The sequence below is a fragment of the Copadichromis virginalis genome, linkage group LG18 (genome assembly GCF_057382275.1).
Source record: "Copadichromis virginalis isolate Kocher_CV1m ecotype Utaka linkage group LG18, C_Virginalis_male_GT1.1, whole genome shotgun sequence".
NCBI lineage: Eukaryota > Metazoa > Chordata > Actinopteri > Cichliformes > Cichlidae > Copadichromis > Copadichromis virginalis.
In genome coordinates this window covers 28276953-28294314 of record NC_140635.1, presented here as the reverse complement: position 1 = coordinate 28294314, position 17362 = coordinate 28276953, and positions in this window count along the sequence as shown.

Here is a 17362-nt window from a genome sequence, read left to right as displayed (position 1 = left end):
CAGCGGAACACGTCTGGCACTGCGGGATTTGATTCCCTGCCGTTGTAGTGTGTTACTGATGGTGACCTTTGTTACTTTGGTCCCAGCTCTCTGCAGGTCATTCACCAGGTCCCCCCGTGTGGTTCTGGGATCTTTGCTCACTGTTCTCATGATCATTGTGACCCCACGGGATGAGATCTTGCGTGGAGCCCCAGATCGAGGGAGATTATCAGTGGTCTTGTATGTCTTCCATTTTCTGATGATTGCTCCCACAGTTGATTTCTTCACACCAAGCTGCTTGCCTATTGTAGATTCACTCTTCCCAGTCTGGTGCAGGTCTACAATACTTTTCCTGGTGTCCTTCGAAAACTCTTTGGTCTTGGCCATGGCGGAGTTTGGAGTCTGACTGTTTGAGGCTGTGGACAGGTGTCTTTTATACAGATGATGAGTTCAAACAGGTGCCATTCATACAGGTAACGAGTGGGGGACAGAAAAGCGTCTCACAGAAGACGTTACAGGTCTGTGAGAGCCAGAGATTTTCCTTGTTTGAGGTGACCAAATACTTATTTTCCACCCTAATTTACGTATAAATTCTTTACAAATCCTACCATGTGAATTCATGGATTTTTTTTTTCACATTCTGTCTCTCACAGTTGAAGTGTACCTCTGGTGCAAATTACTGACCTCTGTCATCATTTTAAGTGGGGGAACTTGCACAATCGGTGGCTGACTAAATACTTTTTTGCCCCACTGTAGTTTCAAATTCAGCTCATTTGACCCACTTAGCCTACAGATCAAAACAACACACAAAGGATACTGTATACTGAAGGTAAAGAAACTCAGTTGCACAACCTAAACCTGATCCTTTACATCACATGCAGAAGACTAAACTAAAGGCAGAAACTAAGTTTTAAAAGTATTTTATTACTACATTAAATTGTTTGTTTATACTGGAGGTTCTAAAAACTGGGAACCATTGTTTCTGTTCTTGTCAGTCTTATTCAGCAGGAAGTCTCATTCTATATTATCAATAGACATTCTACGCTGTAACTGAAATGTGTTTCGATACACACCTAAATGTGTTTTCTATCAGCTCAATAAGAAGATTAGTCATTTATATTGACAATAGGCCTTCATCGCCAAATTGCAAACACAAATTTGATAGCTCCACAAAAATTTTGAAGGTCAATTCATTTCACCTGAGGAGAGTTGATGATGTAACTATAGTTAAGTGGTGTTTAAAGGTTTTTTTTTTTTATCATGTTTTTCCAGTCTGAGCAATTACAATTCATTTTGCTGAAGAATGCATTCTGAATGACCACTTTGAGATATTTAAGTGGTTTAAGTGTCTCCCGATCACTGCAACCTAACCTTATACACTAAAGTTGCCACTATTGATGAATCATTTAAATGTAGCAGAGGTGCAAGGGGTGAGCCCAGGATGGATATTTTTTCTTTGAGTCCCTAGGTAGATGTATGATCTATTATACTTTAAAGAGAGGTAGAACCACACAAATTAAAAGTGAATGAGATCGGGGCTGCACAGAATTGTAGGCTATTGAACTGAATTACTTCTCCCATGTCACACCTAGTTGTAGCCTAAAATTGGTGAAATGGCTTGAGGGAGCGACTGAAACACTGAAGACAAGAACGCCTTCAGGTGTTCGGCAGATTCTCTTTAAAGTTAAAGTGAGAGAGAAATCCCAGTCAGACTAAAATGTCTCTTGCTAGACGTTGTTGAGATGGCTGGCAAACATATAAAGTGGAAAAACCAACATAGTTTAACTTCCTGAGGGGGATAAAACCCTCCTCTGCAACCGCACTGGTACTGAGTTTTCTGACAAGGGGATTAGAGTGCCAAATACTAGTAGAAATCTGCGTTCATGGTTTTTGAAAATCAGTTGAAGAGTGCCAAAGGCATTATGGGAAACACATGGTGATGTAAGGGTGGGTCAAGCTTATCTTCCAGAATGATTGTCTTTAAGGAAGTTTTCTAGCAGAACAAACCTCTGCCAAACGTCTAACATCTTTTGCCATTTGGTAATTCTGGTGACATCTCAGCCGAACTTTTCGAGCCAACTCATAGAGAGGAATTTACATTTTCTTTCCAAGCACAAACAGAGGAAATAGTGTAGCTCGATCTGATTCGCTACCACTGTAACATCAAACAAAAACAGAGTAGAGATTCGTCTTTTGCCATCGCTCCCAGGGAAGCTCAAATCGGCTGATGGGAATTATTAAGGGATTCAGAGGAGTCTGAATTGAGCATGTACGCATGTGTTTTGTGCATTTGGGTAAGTGAGGCCCTTTCTCTGGAGGATGTGTAGGAAAGCTGTCAGTGAAATGATGGATGAATTGTATGTTGATCTAGCAGAAATGGCCAGGATGTATTCATTTGAACTGACTGGTCAGTATTCTGAAGGAGAAACTGAGGTCCAGGTGTTGGGGAACGAGGAACAGGTAGAGAAAGAGATTGTCAAAAAAAAAATGACAATACACACAGTTTTATTTTTTTGAATTTCCACCCACTCAGCAAAAAATCTATATCCCCACATGAAAAGCCTGAAAGGGATGGAGACTGGCCTAATGATCAAGTGTGTTAAATACTGAGAAGGTGAGTAATGGAAATCCCTTCATAATGTGGGCCCATCTAATTAGATGAGGCCAAGGGGTATAATGAAGACCAGCAAAAGCTAGTCTAATTGTGACATCTATCTAAAACTGGAATGATTCCCTTGAATCCATCATTTCTTTAAACTGACCCCTGGCAAACACCACCACCTGCACCGTCAGAGTCGATGCTTTTTACTGATTTCTTTGACAAACCCAAAGGTCAATTCTGCTGAAGAGCAGAGTTACATCTTTGAGACAAATGTGGATTGAATTTTGAGGGGAGAAGCATCTCCAAAGTACAGCCAACACTCTGAGCTCTTGAAAGGTGACATTTTCAAAAATCGGTATCATTTCCTGTCAGTTATACATACATACATAACTTTCCATCAGTTGCCATGACCTTTTCCTGTCTATGTCTTTTTGCTTTCCCCCCTCACATGACTGCACGTACTGAGATTAGAATCACACTGAGAAAAAAATCGGATTTTGTTGTTATTTATTTAATTATTTACTTATTTATATTTCTCAGTGTAGCTGTAAATAACAGCTTCAATAAAACTGTTGCTTATATATTAAGTGATGTGAAAGAAAAGCAATGTTTGCAATCAGAAGAAGAGCATCTTTGCTGTGAGCACATTTTCACGCTGCACTGCTACAGACAGGAGGAGGACACCGAGGAGAGCAAATTTAATGGTTTAAATCAAATTTACTGAATTAAATTCAAATTGGTCAGTTTAGCCTAACAGGTAGGTAAAATGATTAAAGTGCTAATAGTAAGATTGTGTGATTGTGGTATCATAACATCGCCTGGGTGATGCAGGAGGGACATAAATCCTGGAGTTAAACTTATTTTTTAAGAACTTGGTTCCGTTATGTGGTCCTCCTCGAAAACTTGATGGTATAATGATCACATCTTTAATATAACAATGTTCAGACTGAGTTTGGAAAGTGAGGCTCAGTTTAAGAACCTTCTGCCAGTTTCTTGACCTTTTTGTCTCCAAACTCGTGCCCTTCTTATACAGCTTTACTGACTCCCAGTGGTGTTTTGTTTTAAAAGCACAGGAGAGGTTAGTGTTTACAGCCTGTTGGCAAGCTATGGGGCAACATGTGCCACCATATGTCATATATCAAATTTATTTTGCAGATATAACACAGAGCAGAATCTTCCTTTGAGTTAGATGATGAAAGCTAGATGTATTGCTTCATCCATATGTCCAAACAGCAGAGACCAAAGATCATCAAGTCAGGTCATTGAATTTGACCCAAGGGTCGGACTTTCAATGCTAACTTGTATGTGGCAGTCATGAGGCATCTCAGGTGCAAATAACCTAATCTGGCATGATGGCAAGTGTTTTCTCCATCATGACAACACGGCCGCACTGTGACAGTAATAAAAGTACTTTCCACACACTTGGTGCTCCCTTGCAGCTCCCTCCTCCTTCTGTGTGCCGGAGCAGACCTATTTTTAGTAGTTCATTACTGCCGTACCAGCTGGTGGCATCCTCACATGCTTTTTCAATAACCTGGGTTCTTCTACTCAGGCACCACCCAATAATGTCAATCCTGATGCATAGAGAAATTTCAGATTTTGCATATTCAGCAAGTGTTCTCAGCTAACAAATGTAATAAATGAGATGCTGCCTTTTTGTGCTTTTGCTGAGCTGACATCCCACTGCCTTAAGGGGAGCACTCATCGTGAACGTCTCCTCCACACTATTCTGTACACCTCCATTTATCCCTTTATCTTGGGTCCATCCCTCCACATGGTGCATGAAGAATGGGAAAGAGTGCGCTGGCTACAGTGGAGGCGAAGAGCATCCTCCCTCACTCTGTCACTAATGCTTCATTAAATACTTGGCGGGGCCATTCATCGCTGTTATCGCATGGCCACAACGTGCCCCTGTGCCTTCTACTCCTTATGTGCACACACACACACACACACACACACACACACACACACACACACACACGTGCATGCATTGTTTCACACACACATACCGCCACACATGCACATATGGGCACACAATCACAAATTCACGTCTCTATTGCCTGTTCAGCACTGCTGACACCCCCTCTGCTCAATAAATCTTGCTTCCTTTAATTCCTGTCTCAACATTTCAACATCCTGTGCAATTCAAAAAGAGTGATTATTCAACCTAAAAACAGTCTCAGGCCAGTAGGCGCAGAAACATACAGATCTTTATCAAAGAAGTAGGCAGTTTCCACACATACACAAACATGAACACACACACATGCATGCTAATGCTATCATTGATTCACTGGGCCTCAGTGCTGATTAATCCCTGTGTTGGTTGCACTGGATAGGACTGTTCCATTACCTGATTTCAGTTGCTCAATACATTGATTAAAGCATTACTCTGATGAGTAGATGAATTAGACACACTTAAGGTTCTCCTCTCATCATCCATTTAAATCCCTTTCGTGCTGCCTTGGCTCGGTGCATGCTAAAACTGCAAACAGGCTTCATTATGTGTGTAAATCATGCGTTGATGTTCTCATTAAGATAACATGGAGATTTCTATCAAGTTAATTTTTGTAATGGCCACTGGTTCTGCATTACCTGTAGTTTTTGCCTTTACACAAGCAGAACCTATACAAAGCATCCTCTGTGTGGACCGTTGTTAGCCAAATGAATAAGGATTTTGTATACGATTGATCTACATTCTTCAATATTCATGGTAGTTAATATTTAGTATAACAGTTTGCTGAGATTAGGGCATCTTTTGGGCAGATTTAGTGTTTGAAATTGTCAGGATTATTATTTTTTTCTGAATCCAATGTGAATGCAAATAATTTATCTGAAGGCAGTTGATGCACAGAACATAAAACTGAATTAAATTTGGACACACCACCTTGCGTGACGACGACAAAAAAACTTTCGTAACTCAAGCATGCCACCTTTATCATTTTATATAAGTAATTTGAATATGATATATTATTATGCATTAAAGGCTATGTATATACGATGTTTTCAGATTGTGCTGAATGTAATTTATATACATTACAAATAACCAATATCTATGTTACGGTTAAAAATTCTGAAACAGTATGACACTGGGTTTTCATACAGTCTTGATAATTCTGGATTTATCATCAGTGATGTCTGGAATCAATCGGTGGTTTAGGTCTTAACATCAGACACCTTAAAGGAAAGGTTGATCACCACCCATGATTCGTTGATCAGGTAGGGCTACTTCCTCAGTAGCTCAGTGTATTAGTTTATGTGATCAACACAATATCTGGCATAATTAGCATCCATGGCCTTTTCTTTGTAAGATTTTTCTTACTGCAAAATCTTCCTAGTACAGGTCACCTGGAATTCTGCAGTCATTAAAAAGTGTGAGCACGTCAATAAAGGCAGATGTTGTGTCGGTTTACTGGTTTGGAGCATTCAAGTGTGTATTAACATAACATGTCATTGTCTTGGATGTTCCAGTTCACCTCAAGGTCAAACTGTGCAATGCTCAAAGAAACTGCAAAACCCCCAAGAGCTCCAACTCAGACCCAACAGACCTTAGTTAAGATGTTAACTGTTAAAGTTTGTGACAGTAACCTACTTTTAGCTGCATCCTTGTCACAAGGGATTGCCACAGCAGGCAGCATCACATGTTTCATTTAGTAGTTTTACACCAGGTGCTCTTCCTGACAAAGCCCCAAGGGTTAGTTGAGTTCCCATCTGGAATTGAACCAGTGACCTCTCACTTGCCAAGTAAAGGGTTAAACATTACACTTACAGTAGAGGCACATTAAATACCAATACACTTTGCATTTTTATTTTGCAGCCACAGGGCTTTGGCACCTTGCTGTCACTGAGTCAACCATGAACTTCTCTGTATAGTATTCTAGATTCAAATGTGAGGCCATCTGTCTGACAGTCTGACAACAGGATGATGCTCCGAAGCGCTGCAGCAAATCTACAACAAGTTATATGACTTCAAGTCTTTGTAGACAATATATGAAAACAAAGATTTATTCCGTGCTTTTTCTTATTCTTTTTCACATGTGATTTGAAGAGGAAAGGTAAAGTGAACAACTCAGCAGATCCTCTTTTTTTTATCATTACCTTGCATGATCTTTGTTTTTACCCCATATGTTTGAATCTTTCTTAGAATTGCGAGAGACTCAAATAGAGATGGAAAGACTTGAGTTCTGTGTAATGAACATCATTTCCTAGTTTTTTTCTGTGCATGTAATGAATGCTCTGTAGTCTTACTTCACTATCTGAAGACATTATGATGATAAAAAGACAAAATTGTTTTGATGCACTTGTGGGTTTTTGCTAGAACACTAAGAAGTTTTGTGAATTTCTTTTAAAAATTCTTTCCTTTTGTTTTGATTTTTGAGAAGAGGACTGGTTTAGAGAACTGTGTCTTAGGAATAGTAAGAGAAAGATAAACAAATTTGTTCTGATGACAAGTTGGTGAAGATTCTCTGATTGATTTAGTTTTTTCCTTTAGTGTTTGTGGTCTTCCCCTTTTCTTTAGACCCCACATTACAATGTTGATGATTCAATGATTGTAATCAACAGTCATCTTTAAAGTTGCCAAATCTCATTTGCTTTCCTAAGACATTTCTAGGCGCTCATCATCTAGTCTGTGTGAGTGCAAGATGAGAAAGTTGAATGTGGGGACATACAGTCACAGCACATTAATTCAGCTTAGGTTCAGTTTAAGGTTTAGTTACAATAGAAGCACCACTAATCATATTAACTTTGAGAAATTCATCAGTTATGGGGTGTAGTCAGTGTTTGGACACAGCATTGCCTCAGTTCTCAGAGCGCAGAGTCTTCCTTGGACCTGTCGATGGAGTGGTGTATAGTGTTAGTATCTTTGCTTGTTCTGTCGTGGTGGCTCTTTATTACTGAAAGCAATTAAGGTTCTCTTTTATGCAGGCTGGGAGAGTACCAGTGACATATCAGGCATAAAGTACTCCAAACAAGTCCAGGCACATCTCCACCACACTCCCTGGTTGGGTCACAGTGACCTCTCTTTGCTGCTATGTGCCTCTTCCTGACAGCTCCATATTTCAGCTCTGCAGGCATCCACCTTCCACTCTGCAGGGTTACAGCACACAGCTTTTATTTACTTCCAATTTCTCATCCCATTCATAACACTCTCAGTGCCACTCATTCAGCCTCCTGCAGGAAACAAGGGAGTACTCCATAAAACTAGATAGATAGCCAGGTAACAGGCAAGAGAATTAACCTGCTGCATATCCTCTAGAACAAAAGTTACATGCTTCCATCATGAGAATGATTCATTATAACAAATAATATTTCAAATCATAGCTTTTTATTAACATGTGTTTAGATAACATGGGGAATCAGCATGGTTGTGGCAGGACAACTAGGGGTCCTTGCGAGGGAGAATGACTTACAGCTTTGTGGAAGGAGAAAGCTAGTGCTTATCATTATTTATTGATCAGTATGTAAATGGATTATTGATCTCTGGCCATGTTTTATGATCATATTTTCAGCATTTTCTTCAGACTGCCACATACTTAGTTAGCATTCATGCTTCCAATGTCTAATTAGAAAGACACTGGACAGCAGTTTCAATGTCATTGTGTCATTACTGTGAGTATGAGTCTAATTAATCTGAAGCCTTTGCACTTAAAGACCTTTACCAAGATGAAAGAAATACTGGAAATAGTGTGAATGAGCTTTACAGCTCAGATGTGAGTTTATATTTTACACTTCTGGTTCCCTCACATTAAAGTCAGTGTTTTTTTTTTTTGTTTTTTTGCTAGATGCCTGAAATAAATGTGCGGTCATGATTCTACAGTATAAAAAAACATGTACCTTATTGTTATAATTTCAACATCATCACTTTGCATACAGGGCATTAATGGTGCTGCCGAAATGATGAGAAGACGGTAGTTATAACTCAACTGTTAGAAGTTAAATTCTACTACAGTAGAATTTAACTTCTAACAGTTGAGTTTATGCTTCAAAATTTATGAAACTGTTTAAAAAACATCCAAGTGTTGCAAGCTTTTATTTCCCACAGAGTTTACTTTTTACATTCAAAAGCCTGTTGTAAAATCCTGTTGGCTATTTTTGTTGAAGAGTCAGGTGCAACACAAAAGAGAAAAAAAGTCTTTCCTTTCCCAGCCATCCACTAATGAGATTATGGTTTTGTTTGTCAGATCACTGGACAGAAATGTTCTTGTTTTCTAAAAATAGTTTTTGCAAAGAATTGTTAGAATCAGCAACATTACATAACACTGCAAACAAAAAGTTTGCAATTTTACTGTGTAGACAGTTTAAACCAGGAAATGACCGTTATGACATTAGACCTTCAACCAAGGTGCACAAGGTTCACTCCTTCCCTTTTTCAGAGCCGCCCTTACTCTAAATCCCACAGCTGACGGCTGTGGGTACATGGGAAATTAATTAAATGTCTGAAAATGACAAGCTCTCCTTCTCCCACTTATGACAGCTCAAGACATTTTTTCTCAGGGCCCTAGAGACAGCAAATTGATTTCCCTGCTGTCTCATTCTCTCAGCCTTCTTTGGATTCTTTTTCTCTGTGAATTGGGAGGATAAAGTGGAGAAATGAATGGGATGGCTCGAGAGGCCGTAGAAATACCAGCAGTGATGGTGGTGCACGTGTGCGAAATCATGTGGGTGGTTTGCTGATCTGTCTAGCAGAGGCATGATTGTGCATCCGTGTGCCTATAAACATCCCCTGTCAGTTGTGAAGGCTGTTCATTAACTTTCTGCTCAGTTCCCTTGGCAGTCCCCTCCTCTTCCTGCTCTGCATTTTGTTAGATGTGTACAGTTCAGAGAGGAAGGTCACTCAGTGAAAAAGCGTCCTACAGGGACATCATTAGCATACCAACAGGCAGTTTTTACTAGTTCTGTCCTTTTCTGATACTATGCCTGAATTAAAGACTATACATTTTATATAAAATATAAAACACTAATACCTATGCAATTAATTATATTAAACTAAATAAACGGATTTAACACAGATATTGATTTAGCCAATCATATGGTGGTAACTCAGTGCATTTAGACATGCAGGCATGGTCAACACGACCCAACGATTTTCAAATCGAGCGGGCTGATCTAGCAGAAACTGCTGGGATTTTCACACATAACCAGAATGAGAAAATAGTGCCAGTGGTTGAGGGAGACTGGTCAGATTGCTTTGAGCTGATAGTAACACAAATAACCACTGGTTACAATGAAGGTATACAGAAGAGCATCTCTGACCGCAAAACACACTCACCCTTGAAGCAAATGAATGCATCAGGTTGGTGGTGGTGGTGTAATGCTGTGGAGGATATTTTATTGGCACAGTTTGGGCCTCTTGGTACCGACTGAGCATCGTTTCTGACTATGTTCATCTCTTCGTAGCTACAGTGTAGCCGTCTTCTGATGGTTGCTTCCAGCAGGAAAATGCACCACATAACAAAGCTCAAATCATCTCAAGCTGTCTTTTTGAACATAACACTCACATGGCCTCCACAGTCACCAGATCTCAGATTCACCTCGTGGATATGCAGCCAGCAAATCCTGGGTCCACAAGTATGCAAACATCCGTAATTTTGGTTAATCCCAGACGTTCAAAGTTGTTTCACTCATTTGTGTGGCTTTGTCTTTTGGTGGGATCAGGCACATTCAGTCAACATTGCATGGCATATATGTGACTTGCAAGCAGTTAGCAAGTTGTATCAAATGAAGGACTTCATTGTTTGTGTTTTTGAGGGAATGTGGAAATTCTACTTGATTTTTCAACAACAGTCAATTAAACGCTCAGAGCAAATGGCAGAAAAATGGTTACGACACACATTGTAAAACATTTATTAATCTCACCACAGCATATTTTTAAATCGAAAAAAACAAATCAAAACCAATGGTTTCTGTGTTTGACACTGGAATCTCAGTAAATCAGTCTGTATTGATCTATAGCTGGAATGAGGGATTCAAACAGTGCTTGTTCTCCACAGCTGCTTTATGTTGCATAAAAAGTGTGTGCTTGAGCTCATTGAATCCCATTGGAAAGCAGCAAGGTACATATAATATATTAATCAGTCTGCAGCCTGTGGGTTCTGCAGTGCTGTGTCAGAGTGCAGCACAGTGCAATCATGCAAACATGTCTACCAAATCATGTGCAAGCGAACACAGTTGAATATATCAGACTATTAGGTCATGACTCAGGTCAGGTCAGGTCAGGTCAGTTACTGGATCCTTGCCAACTGTTCATTTTTACTGCATTAGGGTGCCATTGTTGCTGAGTCACATTTTATGGCACAATGTGGTGTTTAGAAGCCCACTGCTTCTCTTACTCACTTACTTAGACTTAGGTCCTCCTGTGCCGTTTGGCGCATTGGACGGCAAATGTCCGCCAGCATACTCGATCAGCTGTGGCTGCTTCGGCCTTATGCAATGTCTAAGGTGCATAAATCATCGATGAAAGTCCTCCGCCATGTTGTACGGCCTGGTTTGCGTCTTAGGTTCCACATGATGGTGATCTTGGGCAGTGAGTGTGGGGGTTGGGCTAGAACGTGACCTCCAAAGCACACACACCGCTCAGTCACAATGACATGGAGGGGACGTGTGGCAGTCTGACGGTGTACTGCTTCTCTTTACATGAGTTTATAGGTTAATATGTTTGATTCTGGAGATGGGAAAAAATTACAACTCCAGCCTCATCCAGCTGACTAATCTTTTTTTTCTCCTGTCTCTGGGCTAAGTTGAGCACCTATGATCACCACGCAGAATATTTTGCAGATCTGTTGCAATTAGGGACAGTTTTAACCATCTGTCACGGCAGCCTGACAGACTGACGGCTGCTTTGCGGTTATTAAGCAGCAGAAACAACTCAGCGCTTTAGAAGCGAGTAATCATCCTTCCTATATCTACTGCAGACAGTGACTTTCTGTCTGCTGGCATGACACTCGCTGTTGACAGTGCGACAAATGCCAGATTAAGAGAAACCTTGAGGAATTGGCAGGAGAATTCAAGCACTCTCTCTCTCACACACACACAGACAGACAGAGGGCTGAGCTCAGATACATGAAGGGTTAATATTGCTGAAGCGCTTATCTAAACAATGTTTAAATAAAGTTAATTTAAATAACAAACATCGCCCCTCAGTTAATCGGTTAATTTACCGAAAGAAAATACACCAGCCACACTTCTGTAATTTATCAAAATAAATAGTTGGCTCTTCCTTCTGTGCTCTACAGATGTTAATCTTTTTCTTCATTTTCCTGTTGCCAAAACATGAATAAGAATATTTTTTAGTCTGGGACTGCAAGTCAAAGCACCTTTTTTCCTATTAAATGTTTAATCGTTACTTACAGCATGAATAAGCTTCGGGTTTGAATGACGCTGCTAGCAACATAAAAATTTGTGCATACTTAATACATTGGTACATTGATCTTTTCTCACTAAAATAAATGATGAACAACTTGCTGCAGCCCCACAACAGCCCCACAGCAGCAACACGCACGTCCCGATTCAGGGGTAAAAAGCCCATTAAAATAACCGTTTGTTTTCCTAATTGACTCACAGTGACCTCAAAAGCACCTTGAAGTAATTGTACGTATGTACGTGTCCGCCCTTCATTCCTCGTCAGGATGGATGGATCTTTGACCCGGTCTCCTGAGAGTCTCACTTCCTTTGTCTGCTGCGAGGCATTGGGAGATGGAGGCAAACCTTGTCTGTCTTTCTATTGCTCTTTGTTGTCATGTGTAATGTACCGTGACATGACAGTGGAAGACCCATGAATATAAATGGTAGCTCACAAATGACAGAAAGGAAAAACAATCAGCAGATTCTGAGTGTATGATCTTAATTAAATGATTGTTTCCACCCTCATTTGTTCTCTATATTGGTTAATATTTAATTAAATCTTTATTTACACAAGAGTTGTAAATGTTTCTGATAACATATGATGTTTAATTAGTTTTATTTGGTTCTGTCACATAATAACAGCTCTGTCTTTCATGTAATTCATGCATTTTAAACATTAGTACTCTACCTAGTAGACAATATCCTCCAGCGGTTATGGGTTAGGTTCTATTTTGTACCTGGACTGAAATCCAGTCTTTCTTCACTGCTATTATTCAGTAATGTAAATGATTTGCTGGTAAACTTTTTAGATTTAATACACAATCCTTGTATTACTTAAGAAACAATGCTGTACCAAAAGAAAGAATACAACTATAATAATCAGCAGAGGCATCACCATTATCATCATCAAAAGACTGACAACACTTGCTGGTAATGAAATTCCTTGGGTCTCTTCAAGAGTACTCATCTCCATTAGCGATTTTCCACTAGTATCTAATCAGCTCTGTTCAGCTCGACTCCAGCCGAGGGTTTTCCTTGTGGTAGTTATTTTTCCCATTTCTCAGTACCTAGTACCAAGTGCTTTTTTAGTACCTGGTACCAGGTACTGGTAGAAACCCAATAATGAGTGAAATGGCTACACAAAAAACAACACAATGATCCCCTAGTCTGACAAAAAGCCATACACTGAGCAGCAGGTATACCATTGGTTCAGCGTCCTCCACGGTTGATGTTACGGGACTTTCTGCAGCATTACAATAACGAGCCCATGCACATTAGGTGTAATGGAAAATCACTGAAAATGAGTCGAGCTGAGTAGGTACAAGTGGGAAAAGGCTACAGAGGAGCTCAAGTTCAATGGTCGCCCGAATGCCCTGATGTATTCTGTCAAAAGCCAGAACTTTCATGCTGGAGACAAGAATCTGACCAATACTGAAATTCTGGGGCTGATAATGACACCACGAAAAAAGATTGACATTGATACATCTGCTGTTGTTCTTGATTTCAAACTACCGTCTCTTCATCTATGATGCATAATCTGGGGCATGTACAGAAGAGCATTTTGAGCGATGGGGTTTGTGGCTCAAACTGCACAACAAACTGTGATAACACTGTGGGATCTGTTATTAGTGTAATGGGCCAATATTGTCCTCTGCTGGAAATTTGTACACCTATTTTAGTTAAGAAGTAGGGGTGTGTGGATGAATCCAGATGTTGATTTATTTCCACTACCAATACTTCCTACTGGTCCATCTCTGACACAGTGGTCTGCATAATGTATGTGTGGGAACACAAACAGTGGAGGAATTGTGTTGCCAATGGCATTAACCGCATATACAAATGCGACCAGTGAACCTCTCTCTGCTGATGTCGTTGCCCCAACTTGTTTAATATAAGTTAAAGTAATAGTGTGGCAAGTTGTAACATCTGCATTATTGTTACAACTGACCCAGACTCCTATAGCCATGAACTAGCTAACATTACAGCCAACGGCTAAAACACTAGCTCTAAAGACCTACACTGAATATATCCCCATAGACATACAAATAACATAATTTAAGTTTGATGAGTTTAACTGCAAAGCAGATAATGCTATTACAAATTGAAATAAAGTAGAAAAACTTACTTTTTGGCATACAAATTACTTTTTTTTCGTGCTAAATTGTCTGTATTTGACAAAATGTGCTGATTTTTCACATGTGATAGCAGAACTGAACTGGGCATGCACAGGATGAGTCACATCATTTGAAACTTAGCCCTGATTGGAGAAATTGGAAGTGTTACAACTGACCCACGTTACAACTATCCCCGGTCTCCCCTACTCGCCATCTCGACTTTCCTGGAGCTCCCCCGCGGACCCTCACCCCTCCCTCCGGCTCCCACGGCCCCGCTGTCACCGTAAGACTCATACTCTTCCCCCACGTATGCTGCTATTTCCCCGCGCCCCAATAATTCTTGTCCTTTTTCTGTTGCAGTCCCGTTTTCGGCGGTCCTGCGCGACTCATCTTCCGGTCCCTTGGTTTCTCGAGTTTCACGCGTGTTTTCCTTCTACCCTCCCGGGACACCTTCAGTTAAAATAAAGTTTATTTTCTCGTGCTCCTGTGTGTGTTGGCTCTGCTTCTGGGTCCAGCTTGTGCGCTGAACTTCGGTTCATGACACAGAGAAGCTTTGAAGATTGTAGACATGTTCTCAGCTCTAGCATTATTAGTATTTTTACAGTCTGACTTTGTATTGTTGACTATGTATTTTTCTTCCTCTATTTTTATTCTTCACTTTCACTATTACTGCTGACATTGCATATGAATGTGCTGCCCATTAAGCCGCTGGAGGTTGGATACTCTTCACTCCTGTATTTATTTTAACAAAATATGGCACGCACACACACACAGCCATGTGTGTCTTAGTGGGACATGTAACTGACATAATGCTTTCCCTAGCCGCTTACCCTAACCATCAAAAATGAATGCCTAACTCTAACCCTTAGCCTAAACACAACCATAACACTGACACTAAAACTACATTTTGAGTCTCAAAAATGCCTTCTAACCGGGCATTTTGTCCCCATCAGGGCTGTGGGTCCCCACAAGTATAGTAACATTCCAATTTTTGGTTCTCACAAAAATATGTAAACATGGTACACACACACACACACAATTACACACAAGAAAAATGACATGCAAAATGTAATTTGTGAGTTTCCTCTTTCATGTGTGCATTATAGGCATATGGTTAGATGTTTTTCATTATTTGGCTCTATCATACCTGCTGCGTGGGAGGACAGCAAGAACAAAGTGTGCGTGGGATGTGACAAAAAATGTGGAGAAGTGAGACTGAGATGAGGAAAAATATAAAATATATATATATATATAAATGACATTTCAAGGTTTACACAAGAAAAGAAGAGATTGGCTCAATATGCCTGCCTTTTCAATTAAGTCTAGCTGTCACACAAGCTAGTGATTAATGAAATATTTGTTTCCCCTAGGAAATTCACCTCTCTATGTTTAGAGATTACCCTCCCAATACTTCCAGAGCATTTGAGCTTCTTGTATTCCAATGTACCTTTCCCGGAGAATTCACTAATTTGGGGTGGCCCAGTTTACTGCTGACTGGGGATACCGGAGTAAAGTTGTGGCAGCTAATGAGAAATTGATGGAAATTGGCAGAAAGAGTGGGGTGATAAAAATGGACTGAAGTATGCACTGAGGAATAGATGGATACTTGATGAACTGTAAGTAAACAAGGTTGAGGGACATGGCTTAAAAAAGAGAAGCTCTTAAGAATGCTGCCATTGGCAAACCAGGGGGATTTTTGGAGCAGTGAACTGGGACACTATAATTTCTATTATTATTTCTATTATTTCTTCACTATACTTCAGTAGGGAGTATTGATTTTGTGGTTTGAAAAGTTTGATTTTTAAAAAATAAAAAATAACTACGTTTACTGTGTGCACTGCAACTTTAAGGTCCAGAATCAAGTTTCATTTTTTATTTTTTATTTACACACTATCACCTAAAACCTAAATATTGTCCCAGTAGAGTTTGCTGTGAATCTAGCATTTCAATTGTTCTTTAATAACAAATAACTGTTTTTTATCTTGTGTACACGTCCCAGTGACTAAGTACATTTTTCCTCTGCATTATATCAAGGCAAAACAATACTTGCCTTGTATTGTGGTGCTGTACATTGTGGCTGTTTTGCTGGTAACATTTAGCTCAGTGTGGCGATTTTCTTTCAGTCTCGGAAGCAAGTTCTGCTTTTTTGGACATTTTCAAACTATAATTTAAAGGGTGGTCCTCAATCCTCCAACTAGCTTAATTTACTGGTTCCCTAATCACACAGTTCTCAGCTTTTTGTGGAAAAGTGATTATTCACCGATCCATTAGCTCTTTTACATGGTAAACCTGAATATGTGATTGGAACAGCAAATGCTGTGATGTTCTCTGTGCACCTGCATTGAAGAGTCATTAAAAAACCTTGAATAATGATGAATGATTTCATTAATCGTTTAACTGCGATCTACAAAATTTTTCATCAGTGTAATGAGATTTTAATGAAAAACTAATAACAGTTTGAGCAGTACTGATTACAGCTTGTATAGTATACAGCAAGTTTACTCTGCAGTCTGATTCACTCGTCCTTTGTCACTCATTTTTACTTCAAGCCGTGCTTTGGCATAGGAATGTTGTTCCATTCTTGTCTGTTACAGGATTTTAGAAGTTCAACAGTCCTGGATCTTTGTTTTTCATTTTATGATGGGACAAATGTTTTCCATTGGTGAAAAGGTCTGCACTGCAGGTACGCCAGTTCTACTGTTCTACTCTGAAGCCATGCTGTAGTAACAGCTGCAGTATGCGATCTGACCACAGAACACTTTTTCACTTGATCTCGGTTCATTTAAAATAAGCCCATGCAGCGATGTCCATGACAGAATCATACCTGTTTTAATGCCTCTTTGTGCAAGAAACTATTATCACACAGTAAGATTCTACAAATCATTGCACATTGAGTCAAGGTAAGAAACACCGCAGACCAATCAACAGAATATATGTGGGACTAACGGCATGGCTACCCACATTCTGACTTTGCAGGAGACCTGATGCAACCACTAACCACAGTTATTATAGCTGAATGATTAGAAGATTACATAAATTAACTATCTTGAGCTGCATTTTCCATCAAAAGTAATTGCCAGTGTAGGACAGATCTAGATTATATAAATAGCCTAACTGAAAATATTAAATACGGTACCTGCAGTTGCCCATCTGTTTATTGCTGGGAGATCCTGTTAATGGTTCCATCTGATCTTCTGTAAAGTTTACAGAATGTGTGAAGCCATGCAGTTAGTCCCACATACATTCTCCCGATTGGTCTGCAGTGCTTCTTACTTTGACACTTGTTCCGCCTTGTGCAGAGGCAACATGTATTGATTCGTAGAATGTG